The sequence below is a fragment of the Castor canadensis genome, chromosome 8, assembly GCF_047511655.1.
Source record: "Castor canadensis chromosome 8, mCasCan1.hap1v2, whole genome shotgun sequence".
Lineage (NCBI taxonomy): Eukaryota > Metazoa > Chordata > Mammalia > Rodentia > Castoridae > Castor > Castor canadensis.
In genome coordinates, this window is record NC_133393.1 from 101214339 (window position 1) to 101234600 (window position 20262).

A 20262-nucleotide genomic window follows, 5' to 3' on the forward strand; every position below is an offset into this window, starting at 1 on the left:
TGATTATAATGAGGATCATTTTAGAATATGTATTGATAGAATGTATGTGTTTACTTTAATAATACTTTATGATATAATTTACTATAATAATATCTATATGAGATAATACCACTTGGGAAGAGTTTAACAAATCTTAGCAATTACCAACAATTGTATTAATGTGAGGAACACCACATTAAACATGTGCCAAAAGTATCAAGGAGGGACAAGATAGTTTCCATATATGTGTCAGGTAAGGCCACAGGAAAGAAATGTCACTTGTTCTGGGCCTTAGAGGATGAAAAAGAATTTGGGTACAAAGGACAGGTCATTCCCAATGTGGGTACTAGAACAAAAATAGGCAGAAAAGTACCACTGTGTAAGAAGTGATATTCTCATTGTTGTTAGAATATAAGGTGTTTGCATTGATAAAGGACTTGAGATACATTTCACTGCTTTGAAATTGGGGTGTTTAAAAATAAATAATTGTGGTTATTGCCTAATGAACACTTATTATGGATCAAAGGACTCTGCTAAGATCCTAAGATCAGTGTAGACTCTGAGTTCAATAATTAGTATAGCAAAAAAAATATTAAACATTAGATGCAAATATTTTCCTTGCTAAATGTAAAACCTATTGGTCATATTTGTACAGCTGTTTAGTTTTCAATGATATTAAGCAGTTTCATTATTATACAAAAATTTTAAGTCAGAGTAACGTGTATTTACAATTTAGAAATTACAAATAAAGCAGAGATGGATTGGAGAAAGATATGCAAAGAAGGAAATAAAATAACGCTGTAATTCAATCAAAGTGAATTTCTAGATTGGATCATTGATAGTGGGAAGGATTAAAGGTGACAACTCAGAGACCCTTGTGATTGCTTAACCAAGAAAGCCTGGGTTTTTTTTTTTTGCTGTTGTTGTTGAACAATGAGACTCATCAGAGGATTTCTTTTGTGTTTTAAGAGTACAATATTCTGGGAAAGTGCTTTCTGAGAGGGATTAAAAAAACCTTAAGATTTTTTGTCAGTATTCTTGGCTTCCTCTAAAATGCCTTGTAGTCATTCATAGAGACAAACAAGGCAAAGCTATCAATCATGACTCCAAACACGAGTTTGTGGCAGAAATGTTTCAGGTAATAAGATAATTGTTAAGTCCCAGAGCTTCCTGAGTTCAAATTATAGCTCTTCTACATGCTTACTTTGTTTCTTTGTATATATATGGAAATATTAACTTTCTAATTAAGAAATATAAAATGATATTATGAATATAGAGTATGGCAAATGAGAAACACTTGACTCATATTAACCATTTTTACTGTTCTTATATTATAAAACCAGTCCTTATAGACAGAAATTACATGAATTAATTACAAATTAGTAACATTTATAGAGTTTTTTTAAATAAAATGGTTCTCTTAGTTACCTTTTTTATGGTGGTACTGGGATTTGAACTAAGGATCTCATGCTTGCTAGACAGGTGCCCTACAACTTGAGCCACTCTGCCAGTTCTTTTTTGTGTTGATATTTTCTATATAGAATCTCACAAACTATTTGCTCAGTCTGGTTTAGAACCAGTATTCTCCTAATCTCTGCCCCCTGAGTAGCTAGGATTACAGGTGTGAGTCGCTGGCACCCAATTTAGTTACTTTTTAAATAAACACATTCAAAGATCAGTAAAATCTTATTGTAAAATATTCACTTTTGATATTTCATGTCTGATAGAAATGTACATTTCCTTATATTTACATAGAAATATATAAATAATATATCTCTTTTTAAATAGATGTTGCTGAATTGGATAAGAGCATGAGAGATAAAATCTCAACAATTTCTCCCTTCACAATCTTGTTTTTCTTCTTTAAGTTAGGAATGATCTTTTAATCTTAACTCAGCACAGTCTGTTTTAGGGTAGTAGATGTGTACCATGATGCATTTGAACAAGTGTTGGCTTTACTTTTAGGGTGACATGAACGTTGCTAGATTTTTAATTTTGATTAAGAGACCATATTTCAGCCTTTATAAGCAATTTGAAGAGTTCTTTGAATTTCAGGAAAAAGGAATTGAATTATTCTCCTGAAAGCTTAGCTCTGTCCTTTTCCAGCAAAGTAGAACTCAAATCATACAATCAGTCCTTGACTGTGTTAGCATTATTTACTTGGACCAACAAGAAATGGTGGAAACTAAAAAAAGGCTTATGCCTTTCTTTATAGGCATCTATATAATTTTCCAAAAATTCCATTAATTTCCTTTTGACTTTATTTCAGACGTATATTTGATAATCACATCTGATCATTAAAACTCTATACAAAAGGTTCCCAACTTAGGGCAACAGTATTCATTTTATTAAAATATGTGCATTGGATTGTGTATGTAATTTATAAATAAAAATATTTGAACAATATTGTAGTATAGTCCTTTAAAATTTATTACATTAAAATAGAATGATAAACATTAAGAATCAACTTCTCAATATTTGGAAAGCATAATTGAATTGAATCTTCTATTTATATGAGTAAAATGGCACTCAAACAATTTCATAAAATTATAGTATTTTTAATTTTTTTGAACAACATAGTAGCTTTCTTTGGAAACCAAAAATGATGAAACGTGTCATATCTGGCTTTCAACAAAAGTTCACTGCACAAAACACAGCAAACTTGAATTTCCTCAAATATTGGGCAAAGTGAATATCTAACTTCTGGTCCATTATGTCCACTGGGGCCCTGGAACTTACATTGGGATGACTAGGGCAGATGTTTATTGACTTACAATGAATAATGCATAGAAGAAGCACAGTGTTTGAATTTTCTCACTGGAACTTACTTCAAGTTGAATAGTATATAAGCGAACATAGAGTTGCTGCCTACTGAGAGTTTTCTGTTTGTAGGCTACCTTCAAATAGATTCTTGACATCAAGAGCAAGGAATATTTTGGTCCTGGTATTTCAGTGTGCTCTTTTTATTTTCCTTATGTGTATAAATAATAAATTATGATAATCACTGCTGGTCAGTGAGTAATAGACCCAATGCAATAGGAAAAAAGTCTTTCGAGGTTTTTTTTACCTTATCCTGTCCAGTATACAACCTTAAACTGTTAAGGGATCACAAGGCAAATTATGTGATTATCAAATCACATAATCACTACAATGAAAATAATTGCTAAATTTATTTAATGAAAAAAGAGCCCATCGTTTCAAAATGTTTCCAACATGAAAGTATGTATTAATCATATTCTAATTAAATGTCACTTATATTTAATACAATTTTTCTTTTTCTTTTTTTAATGCCAAAATTTATTTTATTTTAATTTTTTATTAAAATAAAAAATGTGCTGGGGGTACATTGTGGCATTTACAAAAGTTCTTACAATATATCAAATATATTGAGATAAAGTAAAAGGAAACTCTAGAATTAGATAATCATATTTGGTCAGTTATTGCTAATAAAATTACACATTTTAGAAGATATCCTAGATCAAGCCTAAGAAGGCTTTTATCAAAATATGTTTAAAAAAAGAGCAATCTTCTCTCTAAATTTTGCTGTTTTGTTGTCAATTATTGAATTACTAACTTGATTCTACATGTAAAGACTGAACTTTAGATGAATTTTAAAAAGCATATCTGACAATGTGCATGAAAATCATCCACTTTCTAAAAACAAAAAGAGTTAACTCTTACTAAGTATTTACCATGTGACAAAACATCATCCCTATGAAGTCAGTATATTCTCATTTTACAGATCAGAAAACTGAGGTACATTGAGATTGAGAAAATTATCAAAAGTAGATTGGCTATGGTGGTGAATACCTGTAACCCTAGCTACTTGGGAGGAGTAGCTAGGAGGATTGTGCTCCAGCCAGTCCAGACAAAAAGTGTGAGACCCTATCTGAAAAACAACTGAAGTGAAAAGGGCAGGAGGTATGATTCAAATGGTGGAGTGCTTGCCTAGTGAGAGCAAATCTCACTCCCACGCCCAAAAGAAAATTAGCAAAATTACACTACACAAAGCACGAACTTACAATCATGTGGCTTGACTCCAGGTTCTTGCTTTTAATCACTGTATTTTACTGCCTTAGTACTGTAGCCTGAATTATTCTACTTTTCTCATGTGCAGCACTTAACAATGACAGAATACATGCAGGAGAAAATAGAAGAGAAAGCTTTCATTTAGACAAGTTTGAAAACAGCAGGGGAAAGTAAATTAAGACTCATGAATGCAGTAGTTATAGTTTTCCAGGATTTTTGCAGTATCCAGAACATTTCCTGGGCATCAATATTAGTTATTCAACTACCTTTGTATTTTGCCACCTCTATATTTTTTGCCCAGGGACGTTTTATTTTACTGACATATTGGAAAGTCTGTGGATACATGATTTACTAACAGCATGAAAATAATTAAATATATATGATGAAACTAATTTTTTGATAATTAAAAAATTCAGTTTTGAAACCAGTAGTGAAAATGTAATTTATTGAGAGCAGAATGGTGATTCAACACATATTTTTAGCAGAAAAGTGTGATTATGTAAGTAATTTGTTAGTTTGAATTGAACAGCAGGAAAGATTGAACTAGAAACTATATCTTTATTCCACAAGGTATACAGATTTCAAAACATCATGTTGCACAATTCAACTACAATTCATGTTCAGAATTAACTTATTCATAAATTAATGAAATAATTTCACCCCTTCTTTCTATACTCAGGCATCACACTCAGGATTTAAGATACCCAGGAAAATCAGAGAGGTGCAGTTCTCATTTTAATGGTATTAACAATCTAGCATGTGGAAAACCATGAGAATGATTACAACCAGGGAACAATACAGATCTCATCTATAAAGATGTATTAAAATGAATTGACAATGTGGAAAAAGCTTAAAAAGAAATGCTATGCCTTGATGATTGCTTGTGAAAAAGAAAGAGGAGAGTAAAGCTAATCAAAAAGGAAACTTAAGGGAAAAGTTAAAAAAATTTTATTATACATCTAAAGAAAATTATATTCAAATGGATATATCACAAACATAAGTCATACATTAAAAAAACTGGAATTACACTTAGAACCTAGACTTTGGTTAAAATAGGCCCAAGCAGTTATTCTTGTAAACAGCCTTTTGTTTTATATGTACTTTTGTATTGAAAAACTCAAGGTCATATTATCCCCCACAAACCTCTTACAGATGGAGATGGTGATATAGTTGAAAGTCAAATGGACAATACAAAAGATTTGTAAACCTTGAACCTTAACCATGGACACCTTCCTCCCACTTCTCTTCATTCTCCCAATAAAATATGTTCATGGAGTATAACTTAACCCATGTATTCCCATCACTGTTATAAGAGTTTTAGATTATAACTCATTACGTTGTTATGATAAACTAGACTGCAATGACATAGAAAATCATTATCAAAAATAGATGTGTATTTAGTCTCTAGAAATATAGCATTTCAAGTGAATTTCCAAAAAATGTCCATGTCTGCACCTCAAGGCCCCTGTAATATAGTTAAGGAGTGTCAGCACAGAATGGTTTCATGAAGAGGTAGAGCAAGAACAAGATAGTTGACAAAGATTGTAGTGTGCGGGTATTTTAGGCTGCCTTATGTAGGATGTCTTTGGTCAGGGAGTCCAAAAGACAGAACTACTTCTCACTTGTAAAGGAGAAGTAAAGAGGAAAGTTGAGAAGGCTTTAAGAAAGATGAGGATGATACAAGAGAATATTACATATTCTACTATGCAATCATGAAATCTACACAATTTGCATGTTCTCATTTCAGTAAATACAAGGGGTAAGTTTAAAGGAATAGGAGAGCATTAGAAAGTTTCACAGAATAAAGGTTATAAAACTTCATGATAAAGGTCCTGTGGCAGATAAACAATTAATGAAAACAATGAATTACAGAAATAATTACCAGTAGAAAGACTGAAAGCTAGTTGGAAATTCCAGTAGGATGGAGAAATAATTATGCCTGGAGATTGAGGCCATAGACCTGAATTAGTCCACCTGGTCTGGAAACTGGCCATAGGCTTACTGACTGTGACCTTGGGAAAATTAATGAATTAATTTTGATTAAAAGTCTCAATATTTCACCATGAAGTAATTGATCAAAGAATTGTAGAAATGAAAATCTACCAACATTTTCTTTTCTCCCATAGTCAGCAAATTTTTATATAATCTGACTAATCTTCATTTTCTGCCAACAATTCACTGACCTTAATTACACACACTGTGATCATTTTTATAATATGATAAATATTGAATTGGGAGCACATCAGAACTAGAACCAACTACTTATATTTACAGATGGTTGAATGTGTTTGTGGTAGCATACAGGATAGTTATATTAACTTATGCAGAAGTAGTTTTAATTATGCCATAAAGCAAGTATATGAATATTGAAAACCAAAGTGCCAAACTACAGTGAAAATTTCAATGCCATTAAACAGTAACTACTTTTCTCTACTTTCAGAATTTGGCATTAAATTCACTAGTTTGTGATTGAAGCTAAGCCAGTAATATGATACTATCTGGCATGAGCCAGATATCTGACCCTGACTTTGATGATAGCAACCAAAAACCAGTGACAGTTTAGGATTCATTTCATAAATACTGGCTCTAACAACAAGAATCTAGAGTATACTCAAGATAGTGACACCCTAGCAAAAAGTCCATCAGTGCTGTACCAAGTAACTGGTGAGGAAGATCATGTTACTTGTGCAGTCAATTGCCCAGCATAAAGAGTGCTATTGCAGAAGTCTTTGGGAAGTCTCCCCGTGTTCTCAGCTTTTCTCTCCTCCCCTATTTTCTGATATTGATGTAATAGGCTTCCATTGATTTTGTGAGCTTCATGTTATCTTTCCAATAATCCATACTTTAATTACACTAATTGCAGTTCATTTCTGTAGTTTGAAACTAAGTGTTATGATGGCACACACATGCACTAAGGGTATTGTGAATTGGTTGGTTATAGGTTCCAAACACATCTGAAAAGTTCAAAATAAAGGGAAGTTGACTATGATACAATAAAAATAATCAGTCTAAAATTTCTTGGCAAACAGGATAACACTGATTTCCAAGTAAGTTGAAACAAAACATTGTTGCAAATTTTTAACCATTTCCATACTTTCAATTTATTGGACAATTCTCATGCCTTTCAGCACTTTATCTTATGTTAAGCTGACCTTAGATATCTGTATTAAAATTCTTATCAGTATGAGAAAAAAAATATTGCTATCTTGCTATCATCTTTTGTACTTTGTCCTTTTAAAAAACGGTAAAACACAAAACACAAGAGGGTATTTTTTAAAAATTTGCAGCAATGGCTAAAGAAGCACAGGAACTAGGTTTCTGATGAGTGAACATTTGGGATGATTTTTCCTCTTCTTTGTCCTTTGAATGGTGATAAGGCTCCTGAAGAAAAGCACTTGTGGTACTCAGCAATAGGAAAGATTGCTGTGTTAGTGAGCTATCTATTACTAAACAAATTCCTAAAATAATCTACTTAGAAAAGGATTATTTTGGCTCATGGTTTCAGAGGTTCTAGTCCATGATGGATTGGCCCCTTTGCTTTGGACTTGTAGGGAGGCAGCACACCATGACAGGCAGCACACTGTGGTCTCACAGATCACTTTGAGTGCATTCCCTCAATGACTTAAAATCTCCCAGTAGGTCCTACTTCTAAACTTTCTACCAAGAGCATAAAACTGAGGATTGAGCCTTTTACACTCTAGCCTTTTGGGATGCTCCAGATCCAAACTAAAGCAAAAGTGTATTCTTACCTTTGTGATTTAATGTCTTGTTTAATGGTAACTCTTTTTATCAATTGATAAAATTAATATCAGCAGTACGCTGCATACATCACATAAGCTAGCAGATATTGACTAAAATATTTTAGCGCCAATTTAAGTACTCTAGAGTTGAATACTACAATGGTCAATTCTACCAAGAGCAGAATCTAGAAAAGCAGTTTGACCACCAAAGCATTCATACAATTTTAAAACAGGGTCTTCTTTATTAAATCATGGGAAACTGATCCTGTATTGCCAGTCTATTACTAAAACAGTTCTTATATAAGATACATAGTTTATAGAAGCACCAAAATATGTTTCCATTAAGAAATCCATAGGCACACACTAGCCTCTTCAGAAGAATTCCGAGGCCCTGTTAGTCATAATTCAGGTCTTTCATTATGAGAATAATAATCAGTGAATATTACTCATCATGTACAATTATACACATGATTAATTCTAGCTGATTAATTGATTTTTTTCTTAAAATTAGCCACCATAGACTTGTAAATGACGTCTGTAAGAACAATTTTCTTATTTTCACTTTAGGCCAAAAAAAGTTTATTCACCAAGCAATTTTGAAGCAAGATTATATTGATTAAAGAAATAATCACTTTTGACATACTTCAAAGTTTGAGTTTGTTGTTCTCTTCCTACTTTCAGCAAGGTTGTTGACATTCTCATTTGCATATTTGTAGTTTCATATATTTTATGATGCACAATAATTATTATTTTAATTTTACTTCCTTATTTTAGGTTTTCTTAAGTCATACTTTATAGATTTGTATAATTATTCAATTCAGAATACTCTTGATATCTCCTATATTTTCTTAGTTTTATGAAATAATCTTAAGCACTATTTTTTATTTATTTATTTTTTTGCAGTGCTACTGGGTTTGAACTCAACCCCTTGTTCTTACTAAACAAGTTCTCTGCCACAGTTCCAGTCCTTTCTTTTTTTTCTACTTTAATTATTTTATAAGTAGAATTTCATATTTTTTTGCCCCAGCCAACCAGGACCATGATCCTCCTATTTATGCTTCTTACATACCTGGCATGACAGGCATGAGTCATGGTGCTGAAGTTTTTATTATTTGAAATGGGGTATTTCTAAATGTTTTGCCTTGTACTGCAATCCTCAATATTTGCATCCCAAGTAGGTGGGAGTAAGGTGTGAACCATTGTACCTGGTTTTTAGCATTAATATTTTTGTAAAACACAATTTATGAGACTTTAATTTACTTATGTAATCATAATGCATCGTATTTCCCAACTAAATGAAAAATTTGAGGCATGCAAAATGTTATCTTAAGGTGTTTTTCTTTAACACTTAAAAATCAATTGCCCCTTAATTTATTTAGGGTGCTTATGAGAAGTTTAATGCCAAATTAATCTCATTCATTCATAAATTTTAGAAACTTTTGTACTTTTGTATTTATTTGTAATATCTTCAAATTCTCTGTAGTATCTTTGAAGTAGATCATCATTTTTGTCTGACTTTTCACACACACCGATATACACAAAGAGACATGCAAGTACACATCTAATCGGAGGGTTCTCATTTTCTTTAATTCTGTATAATTTGTATTTTTTCAAATATCTTCTCATCTTTATACTTTCACACCATCTCAATATTTTCTTGTTCTGTTAACCTGTATGTGTATTTTGAGATTTCTATTTCCACTCTTTATATCCAATAAGTTTTTTTCATGTTCTCTATTCTTTCATACTTTCTTTGCTACCATCTATGGTAATTTTTTCAATCTCATTTTTATATGTTATATTTTTATTTCTTTCATTGGAATTCACTTTGTTCACTCAACTAACAGTCATACATGTGATTTGTCAAAGAGCAAAATGCTAATATAGCAAAACCAGTCCTTCCTTCCTTATTTCTTACACTTTCTTTTCTATTTTAAAGATGTGTGCATGTCCATACTGAAAATTAAAAATAAAACAAACAGGTTAAAAAACCAACAAAAATTATTTATATTTTCATTGTTTAGTATTAACTAACTTTGATATGAATTGTTTGATTCAATTTTCATATGCATAAATGCATACATTTATAAATTGTGAAATAAAGATGTAAGAAAACAAACATTTTATAAAATATATTATTACTTGATGTTAAATAGTATAGCACATGTTAAAGTTAAAAATATATCATTAATAGCTGGGTGTGGTGACACACCCAAGAAATTCCAGCAACTTGGGAGACAGAGGGAGGAAAATTATGGTCTGTAGCCACCCTATGCAAAAACATGAGACCCTATGTGAAAAACAAACTCAAAAGTAAAAAGCTACCATACTAGTGAAAAGACTTGAGTTCTATCCTTTGTTCTTCTAAAAAAATTGTGTGTGTGTGATCATTGTTATACTGTTAAATGAAATGATATTTCAAAGTATGCATATGTTATCATTTTAGGAATTAGTTTGTTTACACATTATGATTTATTTGAACATCACCTTAATGATTTGTCCTGAATTTTTAATTTTTATTATTGTGGAACACACTAAACTGAATACATTTGTAGGGATATCTATGGATATCAATAATTATTTATTGTTGTAAGTATCTAAAAGTGAAATTGTTAAGTCAAAGGCTATATTCTCTTTTTTTTTCTTAACAGGTTATTGAGATATAATTATATGAAATAAACTGCACCAGCTTAAGGTCCACAATTTGTTAAGAATTGACAACAAATTGAATGCTTGTTTGCTGATTCTAGCAGGAGAACTCAGCTACTCATAAACCCTTGACCAAAATATGGTCCTTCTTTATCAGGGATGGTTGTCCAGCTGTCCAGCTTCGGGAGGGATGCACATGTAGCAGTAGGAGAGGAAGGGAACATGTGTCTAGCCAGCCAGATCAGCTGAATCAATCCTGGTGATAAATAGGGTGACAGATGTAACAGCTAGATCACCTTCATATCCTTCATCACAGGCTACTTTGAAAACCTTCATTCAAATAAATTGGAAAATCTAGAAGAAATTGACAAATTTCTAGTTACATTTGACCATACAAAATCAAACCAAAAGGATATTAATCGCATAAATAGATCTATAACACACAATAAAATTAAAGCTGAAATAGAGACTCCCAAAAAGGAAAAGACCTGACAGATTCTCCATTGAATTCTACCAGACCTTTAAAGAGAAATAAATGCCAACACAAATTAAACTTTTCCATGAAATAGAACATTGCCAAACTCATTCTATGAAGCCAGTATTACAATCATCCCCAAAGCAGACAAGGACACGAAAAGAGACTCACAAGCCAATCTCTTATTTTTTTTTCTTTATTTTTGTACTGGGTGGGGGTACATTGTGACATTTTCACAGGTTCTTACAATGTATCAAATACATCAAAGATGAATTCACCTCCTCCACCATTCTCCTTTATCCAGGAATAGTTTCAACAGGTATCATTCTTGCATTTACATAAATTTGTACACATTTTTGCACCGTTATTTACCCACCTACCTCCTTTCCCCATCACCTTACCCCTCCCACTGGTGCCAGTCTTCCTCCCTGGGCAGGACCTCTTCCACCCTCCTGTTCTCTGATTTTGAAGAAGAAAAAAGACAAAATATAAAATGAAAACCATGACATTTTAGACACAAGGAGTTGCCTTGTGACATTTCCATATATATATACATACACACACACATTATAAACCCAATTGGTTTATCACTTCTAATTTTCTTCATTCTATCTTAATCCCTTTCTTATTGTACTTTCAGTCAGTTTAAGATTTCTATATACATTCTTATGTTGAGAGTATATCAACTTTATTCGAGTTCTTAGTTTCCTTACCCCTCCTGTGCATGAACTGCCCTTAGTGTGACTAGTGTTTCATAATATTGCTGCATTTGTATTAGGTCTATATTTCACAAATGAGAGAGAACATGTGGCTTTTGGTTTTCTGAGCCTGGCTAACTTCACTTAAAATGATGTTAGAGATGAATCAACTTGGGTTGTAACACATTTGTACATGAAAGCAATGCTAGGAATCTTTCTATATAGCTATCCTTAACTCAACTAGCAAAAATGCTTTGTCTTCCTTATTATGCTTATGTCTTCTCTTCAAAAAATTAGAGATAAGGGCAGAACAGGTTCTGACTGGAAGTGAGGGGGGGGAGGAGGAAAGGGGGAGAAATGACACAAACAATGTATGCACATGTGAATAAATGAATAATTTTAAAAAATTATGTTCTCCAATTCCATCTATTTATCTGTGAATGACAATATTTCATTCTTCTTTGTGGCTGAGTAAAATTCCATTTTATATAAATATACATTTTCTTCATCTATTGGTCATTAGTGGGGCATCTTGGCTATTTACATAGTTTAGCTATTGTAAATAGGGCTGCAATGAACATGAGTGTGCAGGTGCCTTTTTTGTAAGCTGACTCACAATTGTTCAGGCATATCTGTAGGAGTGGTGTTGCTGGATCATATGGCAGGTCTGTTTTTAGTTTTGTAAGGAGTCTCCATACTGTTTTCCTTAGTGACTATACTAGCTTACATTCCTGTCAGCAGTGCATGAGGGTTCCTTTTTCCCAGCATCCTTTACAATATTTGTTGTCATTTGTGTTCTTGATGGTAGCTATTCTAACAGGAATAAAGAGAAATCTTAATGTGGTTTTAATTTGCATTTCCTTTATGACCATGGATATGAACATTATTTCATATGTTTTTCAGCCATATGGACTTCTTCCTTTGAAAAGTCTCTGTTAAGTTCGTTTGGCATTTCTTACATTGGGTCATTGATTTTTTTGGGAGTTTAGTTTTTTGAGCTTCCTATATATTCTGGTTATCCACTACTTGTCAGATATATAGCTCACAAAGATTGTCTCCCATTCTTTGGGTGGCCTCTTCAACTTAGAGACCATTTCCTTTGTTGAGTAGGACCTTTTTAATTTCATGCAGTCCCATTTGTCAATCCTTTCTCTTAGTTGATGAGCCACTTGAGTTCTGCTAAGGAAGTCATTCTAGCCAATCTCTTTAATGAAAATAGATGCAAAAATCCTCCATGAAGTAAAGGCAAACTGAATTCAACAGCATATTAAAAAGATCATACTCTATAACCAAGACAACTTTATCCCAGGGATGCCAAGATGGCTCGACATGCATCATTAAATGTTTTACACCATATTAATAAGAGCAAAGACAAAAACCACTTGATTATATCAACAGATCCATAAAAGCCTTCAATGAAATCCAACATCCTTTCATGATAAGAGCACTGATGAAACTAGGAATAGAAGGAATGTAACTCAACATAATAAAGGTTATTTATGACCCGTCTATAGCCAATTTCATACTTAATGGAGAAAAACTGATCATTTGTCTAAACTCAGGAGGGGGACAGGGTGCCCACTCTCTCAACTCTAATTCAACATAGTCTTGGAATTCCTAGCCAGAGCAGTAACACAGGAAGAAGAAATAAAAGGAATACAAATAAGTAAGGAAGAAGTCAAACTATCCCTGTTCACAGACAACATGAACTTATACCTAAAAGACATGGAAAACTCCACCAAAAAAAAAAAAAAACTTTGACACTATAAACAACTTCAGCAAAGTAGCGGCATACAAAATCAATCAATTAAGAAAATTTGGTATTTAAAAACAATGGAATTTTACTCAGCCATGAAGAAGAATGAACTCTTATCATTTACAAGTAAATGGATGGAACAGGAGAACACATCTTAAGCAAAGTTAGCCAGGTTCAGAAGGCCAAAAATTGTATGTTCTCCCTCATATGCAGACTTTTACCTAAAACAAATACAGTAATATTATTGGACATGGGTTATATGCTAAGGTGAGAATATATACAGGAAGAATAGGGAATGGTAGGAAACCCAAAACTTGAAAGTGTTTGCTGTGCCCACCATAGAAGAGCTAATATAGTAACCTTAAAATGACAGAGGTCACTATGGGAAAGTGACCAGCAAGTAATAAAGAAGTCTGGTAGAGATGAATCAATTTTAGTTGTAATACCATGTGCATGTAAACAATGCTAGAAATCTCTCTGTATAGCTATCCTTACCTAAAACTAGCAAAAATGCTACATCTTTCTTATTATTGCCTATGTCTTCTGTTCAACAAAATTGGAGAAGAGGGCAGAACAAGTTCTGCCTGGAAGCGAGGGAGTAAGGGGGAGAGGGAAGGGCAGGTAGGAGAAATGGCCCAAACAATGTATGCACATCTGAATAAATAAATAAATAAATAAATAAATACCAAAAAATTAGTAGCCTTTCTATGCACCAACAATGAAAGGATTGAGAAAAAATATGGGAAAACAATTCCATTTGCATAGCCTCAAATACCTACAAATAAACTTATTAAAGGATATGAATGAGCTCTATAACATGTGAATGAAAACTACAAACCATGGAAGAAAGAAATTGAAGAAGACTACAGAAGATGGAAAGATTTCTCATGCTCATGGAATAATGGGATCAACATAGTAAAAATGGCTACAGTATCAAAAGCAATCTACATGTTCAATGCAATTCCCATCAAAATCCCAATGACACCATGACAAGGGGATAGTACATATGGGAGATATAGGAATAGGTAGAAAACTCAAGACATGAAAGCGTTTGATGTCCCTACTCCAGAGGAACTAATACAGAAACTTTAAAGTGACAGAGGTTAACATGAGAAGGGGATCAGGAACCAGTGTAAAGATCATTTAGAGATGAATCAATCTGGATTGTAACAGATGTGTACACGAAAGCAGTGCTAGGAATATTTCTGTATAGCTATCTTTAACTCAACTAGCAAAAATGTTTTGTCTTCCTTATTATGCTTATGTCTGTTCTTCAACAAAATTAGAGATAAGGGCAGAACAGGTTCTGCCTGGAATTAAGGGAGTAAGTGGGGCAGAGGGGAGAAATGACCCAAACAATGTATGCACATGTGAATAAATTAATAATTTTTTTAAAATCCCAGTGACACTCATCACATAGATTGAAAAATCAACCCTAAAGTTCATTTGGAAACACAAAAGACCAAGGCAATACTCAGCAAAAAAGAGCAAAGCTGGAGGTATCACAATACCTTACTTCAAACTATTCTACAGAGCCATAACAATAAAAATAGCATGGTACTGACATAAAAACAGATATAAAGACCAGTGAAACAGAATAGAAGACCCAGACATGAATCCATGAGGGCATGCTCACTTAATTTTTGAAAAAGTCACCAAAAACATACAATGGAGAAAACACAGCTTCTTCAACAAATGTTGCTGGGAAAACTGGATATCTGCATGCTGAAAACTGAAAGTGGATCCATGTTTTTCACCCTATACAAGAATCAACTCAAAGTAGATTGTCAACGTTAATATTAGACCTGAAACTTTGTGGCTAGTACAGGAAAGAGCAGGGACAACACTGGAAGCAATAGGTATAGGCAATGATTTCCTCAGTAAAACTCAAGTGGCTCAGTAAATAAAAGAAAGGATTGACAAATAAGAATACATGAAATTAAAAAGATTCTGCCTAACAAAAGAAATGATTTCTAAATTGAAGAGGCTACACACATAATGGGAGAAAATCTTTGCCAGATATACACTAGACAAGGGACTAATAACTAGAACATACAGGGAGGTAAAAAAAATCTAAATTCCCCAAAAATCAGTGACCCATGAAGAAATGGACAAATGAACTTAACAGAGCCTTTTCAAAGAAAGAAGTCCAAATTGCTAAAAAACACATCAAGAAATGTTCTCCGCCCCTGGCCATAAAAGAAATGCCAATCAAACCACATTAAGATTTCACCTCACTCCTGTTAGAATAGCTATCATCATGAACACAAACAACAAATGTTTGTGAAGATTTGGGGGAAAAGGAACCCTCATACACTTTTGGTGGCAATCTAAATTAGTACAACCACTATGGAAAACAGTATGGAAGCTCCTCAAAAAACTAAAAATAGAACTGCTTTATGATCCAGTAATACCACTCTTAGGGGTATATCAGAAGGAATGTGAGTCATGTTTCACTAAAACCACCTGCATACCCATGTATATTTTCCTACTGTTCACAATAGCCAAGCTATGGAAACAGCCAAGATGCCCTGCTAATGATGAATGCATTAAGAAAATGTGGTACTTATACTCAATAGAATTGTACTCAGCCACAAAGAAGAATGAAATTTTGTCATTCACATGTAAAGGGGTGGAACTGGAGAACATCATCTTAAGTGTAGTTAGCCAGACTCAGAAGGCCAAAAAACAGCATGTTCTCTCTCATATGTGGAATATAGACCTAATACAGACACAGCAATATTATGAAAAACTGGTCACCCTAAAGGGAGGTTACATATAGGGGGGTGGGTAGAGTGAAAGATGGAAACTGAGGACTTGAATAAAGTTTATATACTTTTTATACAAAAATGTATATAGGAATCTTAAACCTACTGAAACCACCATAAGAAAGGGACTAAGGTAGAATGAAGAAAATTAAAGGAGATAAACCATATATATATATATCCGAAATGGTTTATATATATAAACCATGTGATATATATATATCCAAAATGGTTTATATATATAAACCATGTGATATATATATATCCAAAATGGTTTATATATATAAACCATGTGATATATATATATATCACAAGGAACCTCCTTTTGTTTATCTCAAACAGGCCAAAATGGTTTTTTCTCTTTTTTCTCCTATAAATTCAGAAAATAGTAGGACAGGATGGGTGGTAGTACCATTGGGAGGGGGCAGGTGACAGGGAAAGAATGTAGGAGTGTGAATATGGTCCAAAAACTTTGTACCCATGTATGTAATTGCAAAAATGATACCTGTTGAAACTACTCTAGGAATTGGGGGAGGGGAAGATAAAGGAGAGTGGTGGAGGGGTGAATTCATGTACAATATATTTGATACATAGGTAAGAATCTCTGTAAATACCACTCTGTACCTCCACCCAGCACAACAATAAAGGAAAAAAAGAAAAGAAACTTGTCAAAGGCAAACATGGGGAAAAGAAGAGAATGGAAGAAGAATTGTACTGTATTTGCCTATAAAATAAGTTCTATTTGGTTTCTTGTAAAATGATTTAAATGCATTTATACCTTTTTATTTTTATGTGTAGAAGTAATGAGATTTTGGTACCTCTCCTTCTGATCTGAATTTTTAAATTAACCAATGTCTTTGAAGAAAAGAATGACAACACCAAGATGATCTTAAACACATTCTCTTTATCTCAAACATGTACTTGTGACCCTATGAAGCATAGCTTTTTCACTTCTTTTGTTTTCCTTCTTTCCCTCTAGTTATTAAGAGATCATCTATGTTCTTACCTAGTTCAGGAGTATGTTTTTACTTATTGTTGAGTTATATTTCACCATAATGGATTCATCCCAGCTTATTTATTATTTTACCTGTGAGCAGATACCTTATTTTTTCCAGATTCTGTTTATTATTAAAACATTTCATGAAGATTTAAAAACAAGTCTTTGTTTAGATGTATGCTTCTTTTTCTCCAACTATTTGTACTATTTTACATTTCATAGCAATAAATGAGTTATCGTTCTTCATGTTCATCCACATTTAGTATGATAATGGTTTTAAATCATAGCCGTGTTAGCATGTTGATAGTTAAATCTACTAATAGTTTAAAATTAGAATCTCCTGACAGATCAAGAATATGTAGCATTATTTTTGTGAGTTTACTTGCTATCTCTATAACTTCTTTGGCAAAATATCTGTTCAATGCATCTGCCCATTAACTGGAGCAAATGTAGCAGGTAAAGTGTGTTTAATTTCTTTTTTTTTTTTGAGATTTAATGTAACTTAAAAACATTTTAGAATATACGTACTTTTTCATCCAGATGATTTTCAATATTTTCTCTTAGTTTGAGCCTAATCTGTGCATGTGTTTATTAGTGTCATTTAAATATCAGAAGATTTTCATTTTGAGGGAAAAAATAACAGTTACCCTCAAATATGAATCTTGCTTTTGAATAATAGCTAAGAAAAATTTTCCTCATCTAGTTATGCATTTTGCTTGGCATTTCTTATAGAAATCATATATATTAGACTTTGATATAGATCTATGATCCACCTTGAATTGACTTTTATATATAATGATAAGTGTGGTGATCTAAACTTATTGATAATATGGATAACTAATTGATTCAGCACCATATGTTGAAGAGAGTATCTCTCTGTACTGAATTGTCTTTGCATCTTTGTTGATAACTAAACTCTTTTAAACAGTAGTGTTTGTTAGTACTCCAGGTTGTTTTTGCTTTAAATTTGCCTTGGCTATTTCAGAATCTTTTAGTTGAATATAAATTTTAAAAATAGCTTTCCAATTTCCATAAAAATCACGTTGGGATTTCGACTGACTTTGAACTATATTTAGAGCAAATTTGGAGAATTAGCAGATTACATTATTGAACTTTTTAAGCTTTGAACAGGGTTTTTCAATTTCTCCAGATCTTTATTTTTTTCTTAGCTGTGCTTTGGAGGTTTTAATGCACTGCATTTGTACATTTGTCAGATTTATATGTAATATTTCATGTTGGGTTGCTGTTATAAAAATAGTAGAAATTGCCTGTATACTCTTTGTCCATATTCTTGCAATGATAATATATTATTTACTTCATTATCAAACTAGGGTTATTCGCATCAACATGATACTATCAACTAAAATACTAACTTACTTAGACTTCAACTATTTTTATACAATTCATTTTACTTCCTTTACATGCATTTCTATGAAATTTGTGATGTGCTTTATACAGTTCTCTGGGACTCTTATGACAAGAATCAGAATATGATATTGTTTAATTACCACAGAAAATCTTTCTTGTGTTACCTCTGCTTCATAGTCATATCGTTCCTAAACTATAACTCATGAAAAGTACTGATATGTTCTCTATCACTATAATTTTGACATTTTTAGAATGTTATATTTATTAATCAATCACCCCCAGCATTCGTTCAAGCTGTATGTATCAATAGCTTCATTCTTTTTATTACTGAGAAGGATATCACCATATGGATATACCAGAATTTGTTATCCATTCATTTAAAGAACACTTAATCTTATTTCCAATTACAAGCTAATAAAAATAAAACTATTATGGACACTGATTTGTGTAAATATAAGTTTTCATTTTGCTTGAAAAATACCCAGGACTGACCGTTAATTCATCAATTAAATATATATTTAATTTTATAAGAAATGTCTAATTATTTTCCAGAGTATCTATACTATTTTATATTTTGTCAACAATGTAAGAGATTTGTTTGTTGTAAATTATGAATAGACCTTGATATTGTTGCTACTTAAAAAAAAATTTCTCTCTCCTTCTCTTCATCCCATTCTCTGACCTTACATCTTGAGGGTTTCCTTATTCCCAGAACCATTAGCTAATAAGTTTCTGTTCATTATGAGTTACTCATCCAAATATTTTTATAATGGCATAAACTAGACAATTTTTAAGTATTTTTCTTGTTAAGTTTATAAAATTCTTATATATTGCTGATACTAGCCTGTTTTCAAATAGCCTCCTGCCCTTTTAATCCTTAATAATGTCTTTCACATAGGAAAGGGTTTTAATTTTGATGCAGTCCAAGTTATTATGAATCATGTTTTTAGTCTAAGAAACCTTTGACTAGGGTTAGATAACAAAGTTTGCCTTCTATGAGTTTTATAATTATATATTTTGTGTTTAGACCTTTGTTCAGTTTGTATTATTTTTTGTATAACAGGTGAAGTTTTGATCAAATTTCATTATTTCTGCCTATGCACAGATACGAATGCCAATCAGGCATCATGCCTAAATGACATTTTTATAGGGTATAGTCTTCTAGTTTATTTATTTATTTATTTATTTATTTATTTATTTATTTATATTCATATGTGCATACAATGTTTGGGTCATTTCTAGTCTTCTAGTTTTATTAATATTCTTTTTTTCACTACTTCAAAATGTATCTCTGTCTTGTGGGTACACTGGTTCTGAAAATAGACTGTAATTGTTGTCATTATTTCTCTGTATATGCCATGTCTTTTTGTCCCACATTGCTTTTTGAGATTTTATCTATCGTTTGCTTTGAGTAATTAACTATGATGGATTACTTAAATTTTATTGTATTTATTGTGTTTCAGGTTTGTAGAGCTCTGTCAATACATTGACTTACGGTTCTTTTTTTTTTGTTGTTTCAAATTTAGTTTGGAGATTTTTAACTGTTTCTCTCTCTCTCTCTCTCTCTATATATATATATATACAGATACATATATCTGTATATATATATAAATTTCATATAGAAAAACCAGTTTGAAGTTGTTCCACAGTTCACTGAACCTCTATTTCTATTTTATATTTTCCCTTTTTAATTTTTTGTATCACCTATTGTTATAGCTTTCCCCCTCTAATCCTTCTTCCACAGTTCTCAAGGCATTTTTTTACTCTGTCAAATGTTCTGTTACTCATGCCCAATGTAATTTTACC